General features: G+C 30.9%; 2 long non-coding RNA genes across 3 annotated transcripts; one reads left to right on the top strand and one right to left on the bottom strand.

Annotated features, from left to right (window-relative positions):
• Positions 1 to 632: 632 nt before the first annotated feature.
• LOC141719507 (uncharacterized) lies at positions 633 to 5,153 on the bottom strand. Its single transcript, XR_012574121.1, has 3 exons — positions 4,146 to 5,153; positions 3,820 to 4,018; positions 633 to 940 (listed from the first exon to the last, which is right to left on the bottom strand). It is a non-coding gene; the product is annotated as an uncharacterized LOC141719507 (long non-coding RNA).
• Positions 5,154 to 5,619: 466 nt separating this feature from the next.
• LOC141719501 (uncharacterized) lies at positions 5,620 to 6,829 on the top strand. 2 transcript variants are annotated; one of them, XR_012574119.1, is made up of 3 exons: positions 5,620 to 5,807; positions 5,883 to 5,934; positions 6,564 to 6,829. It is a non-coding gene; the product is annotated as an uncharacterized LOC141719501 (long non-coding RNA). The 2 variants fall into 2 exon arrangements; XR_012574120.1 differs by having other exon boundaries at positions 5,883 to 5,963.
• Positions 6,830 to 9,204: the final 2,375 nt, after the last annotated feature.

The following is a 9,204-nucleotide window of genomic DNA, read 5'->3' as shown; positions in this document are numbered from 1 at the left end:
CTGTGTTTGTGATTGTGTCATCAAGGGCTACCTCAGCATGTAGCCTCTCACCATCCAAAGATTGGGTATGAGTTATGATCATAATTTCAAGAAATATGTCACTTTATTTTGGAACGACTTGAGAAGATGATTCAAGTCCTTCATTTAAAGTAGAAGAAGTTTGAGAAATGAGAGTGGTTAGCTCAGGAGTGATATTTGGCAAATCCCCCTAAATAGATGAGGGAGTTTCAAGAGATGTGCTCTTTGTGTGTGTGCCAAATAATTTACTTCTTTCTATTAGTGTTTTTGCCCTGAAGACAACACTGTGATGTTTTGATTTAACACTACGCCATAAGTGGACTATTGTAATGCCTAAATGGTGTTACAATAGGCCCCAAAAGCGTTACAATAGGTCTATTATAACACCAGGAAGCGTTACATATACGAGCATTATAATACACACCCTATTGTAACACTTTACTAATCTATTGTAACATAGAGGAAAACGTTACAATAGGCACCTACTGTGACACTAACTGACTCAAATGTAACATAAAATGAGTGATACAATAGCTTGATCAAGATTGCATAAGTGGAACCCACTGATGGGGGATGGGGCCATATCGCTAACATTTGTAATGTGACACTATATATAAATAAACATATATCACATTAAAATAGATAAATGTAAAAGTTACATTACATTTGTTTTAGAATTATAACACTGTATAAATATAAATTTAGAATAGGCAAATGCAAGACAAAAATATAAATTTGCTACAATCTCAATTATACCAACTTAACCAAAATATTGAACTACATGTTATCCTTTAACCGCTACCACTCTCCGTTGTATTACCCCCTTGGTATTGTTCCTCCTCTTCAAAGTATAGATGACCCCAGCTAGTTCATTTCTGGGCATTCTTTTATACAGTCCCAAAATTCACAATTATTTGGCATCCTGGACAAAGAAAAATGGGAGGAATTTGTAATCCTTTACATTTAAATACAAACTAATTTAATCTGCAAACTAAAAATTATTGAAAAGCATTTTGACTTTTCAAATGTTCAAATACAAACTAATTTAAGCTACAAACTAAAAACTATTAATGTGCCTGGTACCACTGTGGCTACTGATTGGTTGCTGTTTATTTAGTTTTTAGACCAACTTTAATATCTGGTTGCTTCTACCTCTTCTACCATTCTACCAAACATTTCAAGAGTTAGTACAATCAAATTTGTTAGGTCCACAAATCAATCACAAACATTGTTACCTAATCACTATCATAATCATACCCTTCGGGGAATTGGTAAGATTTCCCTGGCTCCAGATGACCAAACCCCACGTCTTTCAGGCATACATACATCAAGCAAATATCGAGCTGAGTATAGTCTAAAATAAAACAAATCCATAGTATGGCTACGAAGCCTAAGGGAAAATATTAAACATGAAATGAAAAAAATAAAGAATGCACATTTTAGTACCTAAGATAAGCAATACTTTATGAATGTTCACCATACATTTTTAAAATTCTGAAATGAAGTGATAGTAACACCTTAACAATAACCTAGACAACTATAATAATGCATTCATTTTAGTTTAAAACATAAGTAAATATCTAAAGAAATATTTAGGAGAAACAATCACAATTATTGCAGTTTCTAGTAAAGATCTAAAAAGAAATAGCAAGGAGATACATAAGCCAATTTCTAAACAAAATTCTGACATCTTTTGTGTCTGTCTTTTCAAATAAGACCACTTTACCACCACGGTCACAGTAGCCAGATGGTTACAAGATTTATCAAACTCCATAGCCCATATAATATCAACTCCAAAGTGGCATACAAAATCTAAAACATTATATATGATCCTAATTCACATATGCATGATTCACTACAAATAATATAAACTAACAATCAGGGGCGTACCCAGAAGTTACAAGTCCAAGGATTAAATTATAAAATCTCAAATGTTTCAAGAATTTTTTTTTACTACACAGTACTGTATGTACAAATTAATATTTCATATATAAAATTTAATTGTATATCAGAGGATATTTAAAAAGATGAAAAAATCTAAATATTTGTGAGAAATAATTAACTAGATATATACTATGAGCTCCAATATTTAAAAAATAAATGTAATAAATTACTAAAGCAAACATATACAATCTCATATATAAAATTAATAATTATAAACTAATACTAAAATTATAATAAAACTAACAATTATAAATTAATAAAAAAATTATAATCATATAAAATAGAAGAGTAAAATAAGATGATTTCAAAATAAATAGTTTAATATTTATAAAAGATGATTATCTCGCTATTTAGATATATTTCTAACCTTCACCTACACTAAAATTTATTGTATTATATAAATTCAAATACAAGTCTTACAAATATCTTAAATCCATTATTATTTATCTATGTTATACAAAAATTACATATAATAATATAAAATTAGAAAAATAATTTAAATCTAAACACCACAAGAAATAAAAAATCTAAACTTGAATGCATTTATAACATTACCCTTCTGTGTGTTTTTGACATTGAGAATTAAAGATCAAAATGGAATGTTGGGTAAGCAAAGAACAGACGGGGCTAACTCTGATCCACGGGCTACATTACCCTTCCCAAGTGTATCATGCATGGATTGCTGCATAACTATGTGAGAATTCCGAGTGACAACAGTGAGATTTGAGTTGAAGTAGTATAATTCAAACAAAGAATTAAAATGAAGCAAATAGTAGAGAGTGAGAGAGAAAAACAACAGAAAATGTGGAAAGAGGGAGGGATACCTGGTAAAAAGTCAACTCCAAACCCAACTAACCAGGAGTACTAATTGTTTATATTAATGTTTTCTAGAATAGTAGCTAGCTAAATATTAATAATATGCTCAAGAAAATATCGAAAAGGTACAAATTATTATATATCATAGTTGGTGCATGGCTCAAGCTTACAGTTAAAAAATCACTAGAAAGTGCAAACTTAGACGTCATATGCACTGCAATTCCAAACAAGAAACAATTAGCGGTGGGATCCTGCTTAATATTGTATATTAAAGACTCGTGCATAAATAAGAACGTATATGATCAATGCATAAAGAACCTGCTTAATTTTTGGACGAAAGCTAACATGGCTGCAGTAATTTATACTGGTATATCCTATAAATCACTTGAATATACTGAAGGGAAATAACAAAGAGCAAAATTATTATCAGAAAAGAGTACCATTTTCTCCCAAAACGATTGACTTGAGACTTGTGTCCAAAAAAAGGTTTTTAGGCAATTGCCATAAATTTGGGATTGACATTTATTTCATTAATCATCACATAATTTGTTCAACAAAGACATGCCTGTAACTCTTGACCCCTTACTCTGACTTGACTGTAGGATACAGTGTGTACAACACAATTAACCACAAGCAGAATCAATTAGCCGATTTAAAATTTCTTCTTTTCTAATATCTGAATAAGCTAGGCATAAATTAATGATTGATTAGGAGTTGAAATAATGATAACATTATTGTTCTGTCAAAAAAGCTAAAGAACTACATATAATCAATTTGAAGCAGAATCTCCGAACAGAGAATCACTCATTCTTCAGCATAGTAGCAATCCATAGTATACTACTAAGAAATCTTACAAAAAGCGACAATGAAACTTGTTGCTTTCTTATTTGTTTTCAAGCTTAATTTACTAGTTAAAATTAGTTATTTATAGATTTCTATCCTAATTCAACTTTCTTTCAAGATTAATTTACAATTTAAAAGCAATCAGTGAAAGGCTACATAATAAACAGTGTCTTCATTCAAGACGTCAAGATAGTGTACCTCTTAACACCATCCAGCACATCTTGGTTCTTGAAAGTTTCCAAAGATTTGTCGTATTTTTCATGAGAAATTGGGCAGCATTTTTTCTGGTATATCCCTTGGAGAATGTGGGATCAAGCTCAATACACTTCTCTGCATCCTTCAATCCCTGAGGTAATGCCCCTAGTTTTGTATAGCAAGCTGCTCTGTTGCTGTTTGCCTATACAAGTGAGTAACAAGTAGATGTCAAAGATGTAACGAAATTCTATCACATACCCACATACACATAATTTATTAACAACATATTAATTGATTCGAGATACTTTTGGTACTTAAAAATTCGTTACCTGGTTGCACATGTTACTAGCAAACATCACAAGGTTACTTGGCTCTGATGTTGTTACATGGAACTATGCAAGTGACTATGGTGCCGATCCCTGGACGCTCTATGCCTCCATTCGTAAAAATTGAGTCCACTCAAATTCAAATATACATGTTGATTCTATTATATCAAGTTCAACACGATCATTTAAAACACATGAATTAAGATATCGATCAACATGATATTCAAATCAAAATGAGAATAAGGCTTATCGAGTCCAGTTCATAAGACTGATCAATACTGGTGATCAAATTTACTTTGCATCACCTGGTAAAAAAATATACAAACATCAAATATTACTATCTAGTAGCTACCAAAATAAAAGCATCTCCACTGTGAAGGTAGCAGAGTTCCATAGTCGTCTCAATTAAAGAATATACATAATAATATCACAACCAAAATCTACCATCCCTTATACTCACATATTCCTTACATTACAGAATACAAAAAAAATACCTAGTGTATGTATTCCAAACCTTTGTTAAACAAATTATATCCATCTGAGTTGTTCTGCGACATTACTTAATAAACATAAAACTGAGTTATTTTCCATCACAACTGTTATATTGGCAATAAAAACATCATAATTTTCAAACTAAATATTTTGCAAAATGTCACAATACTCTATCTTTGCGTAAAATAACAACAAATGAAGGTAACAAATAAATGAAATCACAAAATCGGTATTTTAGGCTAAAAAGTACCATACAACATCTTGTAGAGCTAATTCAAAGGGGATAATCAATAATTATCATTTATCGAAAAATACGTAAAATCATCACAGTCAAATTAACATTATATATAAATAAAAAATGAAGCTTGAACACCCAATCGAATATCAATTATAAGCCCTAAAATCCAATTATAAAGCCCTAATCGCCTGAAATTTTACAGTGTACATCTAAATTAAGCAGAGAAAATATGTATATATTTAAATGAGAGCAAATCTGTACCAAAAAAAAAAACTAAATCCCCAATTTGAAGCCCTAGAAACTAGGGCTGAGCAAAAGACCGAAAAAAAACCGAAACCGAGCCGAAACCGGTAAAAACCGATAAAAACCGAGCGGAAAAAAATCGAGCCGAAACCGAAACCGAAAAATTAAAAACCGAACCGACTTCATGGGTTTGGTTCCGGTTATTGATTAAAACCGAACCGAAAAAAACCGAACCGAACCGATTATTTAAATAAATAATTAAATAAATAATATATATAATATATATGAATTTTAAAAAAATTACAAATTAATAAATATATGCTAGTTTATAATAAGGGTCAATATTTATTAATTTGGGCCTATAAAACCCAGTAATCCACTGTCATTTAACCCACTGTCTAATTGGATATGGGCTTATCCTTCCGCATTCACTCTTCAGTCTTCTTACTTCACAGTTCACATTCACACGAATTAGTCTAGGGTTAGTACAAGTTACAATGGACGAACTTCAGTTGCTTCCGAGGCAGCTTTTAGCACTGGTGGACGAACTATTGATGGCTATCGGAGTTCACTTTCACCGAAAACTGCTGAATCACTGGTTTGCAGCCAAGATTGGTTGAGAACCTCTGGAACTATTACTGATCTTAGAGGGGAACCGGAAGAATATCTGCAGTTTGAAAAGATGGAAAATGGTAAAACATTTTTATTGTGTCTGATTGTTATTGTTAAGTCTGTTTATGTGCTAATGTGACCCCTTTAATTTGCAGACGAACTTAAAGTTGAAACCATGTTTGAGAAGCTGGATATTGATGACTGAAGGTTACACTCTGTCCCTGGATAATTAACATGTTAGTCCGTTACTACTTGTTTACTGGAAATGCTAGTCTGTAGCAGTCTGTTCATTTATGTTGCTATTATCCTCTGTTGTGCATATTTCTATTTGATTATCTGAGGTTGTTATATCACTATTGTGCATCTGTCAATAATTGAGTCACTTGATTTTATGTCAACTATAATGATCTAATCAGCCTTCTCCAGTCTAATTCTTTGGATTAATGCTTCAATTCAATAATTGAGTAGTGTAATGAGTTACAGGCGTTTTGCATTGTAACTCCAGTTCATGGTCAATGGATGTGTTTTGTTCATTATTTCTCAGGCTGGATCTCAATGAGGTGAAGGCCATTATTTAGTTAACCATATGGCACAATCAATTCGTCGAAAATCTACCCTTAATTTTATTTAAAACCAGCTCTGATCATCTGAAGTGCTATAGAATTGTATCTCTGAATCATTCCCTACATATTACCAAACTATGAACAAAAGTTACAGATCATATAGGCCCTCAATCTAGCAGGGTGTATCTTTTAATTGCCTTCAGTATTTTCTTTTCTTTTTGTCTTGTAGTTTAATCACTAAATCCTCATTTTGTTTAATCTTTTTCTAAGCAGGTTGTGTTATTGCTTTATTGATTATCAGCAGGACTACTACTTTCTTATATTGTTGTTGTCTGCTACTTGTTGTCTGCTGCCTTCTGCCTTGTCCTGTTGGTTGTTGCAATGAATTTACAGAAGGCATTTTGTGATTTGTGTAAGCTAGTCAGGAGCCTTTTTTTATATCATGTTTTGTAAAAGATTAACTTGATTCCTTTAGTTGGAACATAAAGTACACTCTCCGGTTATTTGTGTTAAACTACAATGTAATATTAATTAGTTTTTATTTATCGATTTGTAACCGAAACCGAACCGATTACAACCGAACCGGGATTTTTAAAACCGAAACCGAGCCGGCGGTTGTGGTTGTGGTTACGGTTTTCAAATTTAGAAACCGGAGATGCATGGTTCGGTTCCGGTTTTATCCAAAAACCGAGCCGAACCGGCCCATGCTCTCCCCTACTAGAAACCGTGCAAAATCAGATGAATTGAAAAGTCAGTAACAGCCTCTAAATTAGAGTCATACAATTGTCGATTCATATATCAATTTGTTCTTCAATTAATTGTTTGAGTCAGAGAGACTATTTTGAGAGAGAGAGTGGTGAGAGAGATTGTTTGAGTAATTGTGTTTTGTCCATGTAAGTATGTGCGGGTCTTTTTTTGTTGGGGAAAATCCCGCTCATTTTTTACCTGGTAAACGGTGTAGTATTTTTTATTTTTCTTTTATTTTAGTTTCTAATTTAAATTAATAATTTATTATTTATTAAAAAATAAAATAAAAAAGTGACTTTTAAATTTATGTACAATAAAATAAATTTCGTATTTGTAAATAATTTGATGTTACGATCCTGATTAGTTAATAATTCTGAATATAATTTTAATACTAGTTTTCTAGTAATATTTCCACTTTAAAAATTTTAAAAATTAAAAAATACCTAATGTAACACGAGGGGTTGGTGTTACATGCTGTGCAACACCACCATTTCATTGTAATAGTAGATTTATAGTTATTGTAACACTCCAAGCGAGGTGTTACAATAGACCAAAAATCTCTTAGTTAATATAACGCTACTTGTAACACTTGCATTACAGTATCCCACTTATGGCGTAGTGTAAGATATTTGGATTATTAATATGTATGTTCTATCAATTATTCCTTTTATAATTTATAAGTTCATAATTTACAGCGATATAAATGTTAGATTAATAAATATCCTTGGAATATGATATGCAATTCTATATCTCTAAGTACGTGACTTTGAAATGAGATTATGAGAATAGTATCAATATTCCTAAAGGTCCCTAGTCGAGTGTTATTATAGGGGACAATAATAATGCATTAAGACTAGTATGTTTGTTGATTGATGATCGCATCTTATTGATCATAGATATGGTGATACTAAAGTCAAAGCACAGGCACATGTATTAGATACATGGTGCTGAATTGACCCGTTGTGAGATACTACATGTTTATATTGTCATAAGTTATTCTCACAGTGATAATGATGTAATGATCTTTAGACCTGAAGTCATTATTGTTTAATACGAGAATTAATATACTTTAATTTCATTAAAAGTTATCCTTGACCGTGTAAAAATAAAATTGGACATTGGATATATTATGAATCATATGAGAAATATGAATGATCTAGATAGGAATTAACCCTTCTATTTTAGGAGTGATATTATTGGCCTCTTGTGTGAGCTAGACTACGAAATGCGTGGCCACGCTCAAATGTTGATTTGATATGATAGTCTACTTATTGATGAAAGAAACTTGGATTAAAATAAGATGAGGATGACACATTACATGCCTCTAGTTTAATCTATAATATTTGGTTAAAGAGATTATATTACATTGTACATTATCACGAAACGTTTAATCGAATCACCGATTTAATTATTATTACTTGTGTAGCAATGATAAACTACTAGATACTGCTCATTGTTTATAATTTTAATATGAGATATTAAAATTATTACCAACATAATACTAACCTATAGGGTCACATACAAAGAACGCTTGAAGGAGAAATAATTTGAATTATGAATTTAAATTAAATAAGTAATTTGTTTTATTTATGATATTAATTAAGTATGGCTTAATTAATTAAATAAATAAATAAGAAAAATACTTAAACTAATTTTGAAATAAGTTATTAATTAATTAAGTGTGAATTAATTAAATAATAAATTGGGATTTCATATTAATATTAATTATAATAAGATTATAATTAGAAAACTCATTTTTCTCTCATTATGAACTCTTTGAGGGATGATTTATATATAAGGATAGATGGTTTACAAAATCCTAGCCGTTCAAGGAGAAAGAGGAAGAGAGGTAGATATGGAGTAGGTTTCGATTTTATTCTGGTTTTATTTTAATTTTACATCATTTCCGTTGCATTTATGTTCTCGAAACCCTGCAATGACATCAGATTTACTTGGGAAAGTATTTAGTTCCTTTATGTGTTTAACCATTTTTTATATACAAGCATGTACGTGATTTTCCATGTTGCATATATATGGTTTGAATATATGATATTCATGTGAATTGTATAATCATATGATGATTATATAATATGTATGTATACTGATATATACATTATTTATGTTTGTTATTATTATGAGAATCGTTAGATACGGGTTCTGAATCAGA

Source organism: Apium graveolens, chromosome 1, assembly GCF_009905375.1.
Source record: "Apium graveolens cultivar Ventura chromosome 1, ASM990537v1, whole genome shotgun sequence".
Taxonomy (NCBI): domain Eukaryota; kingdom Viridiplantae; phylum Streptophyta; class Magnoliopsida; order Apiales; family Apiaceae; genus Apium; species Apium graveolens.
This window is presented reverse-complemented; position numbering and strand designations above follow the sequence as displayed.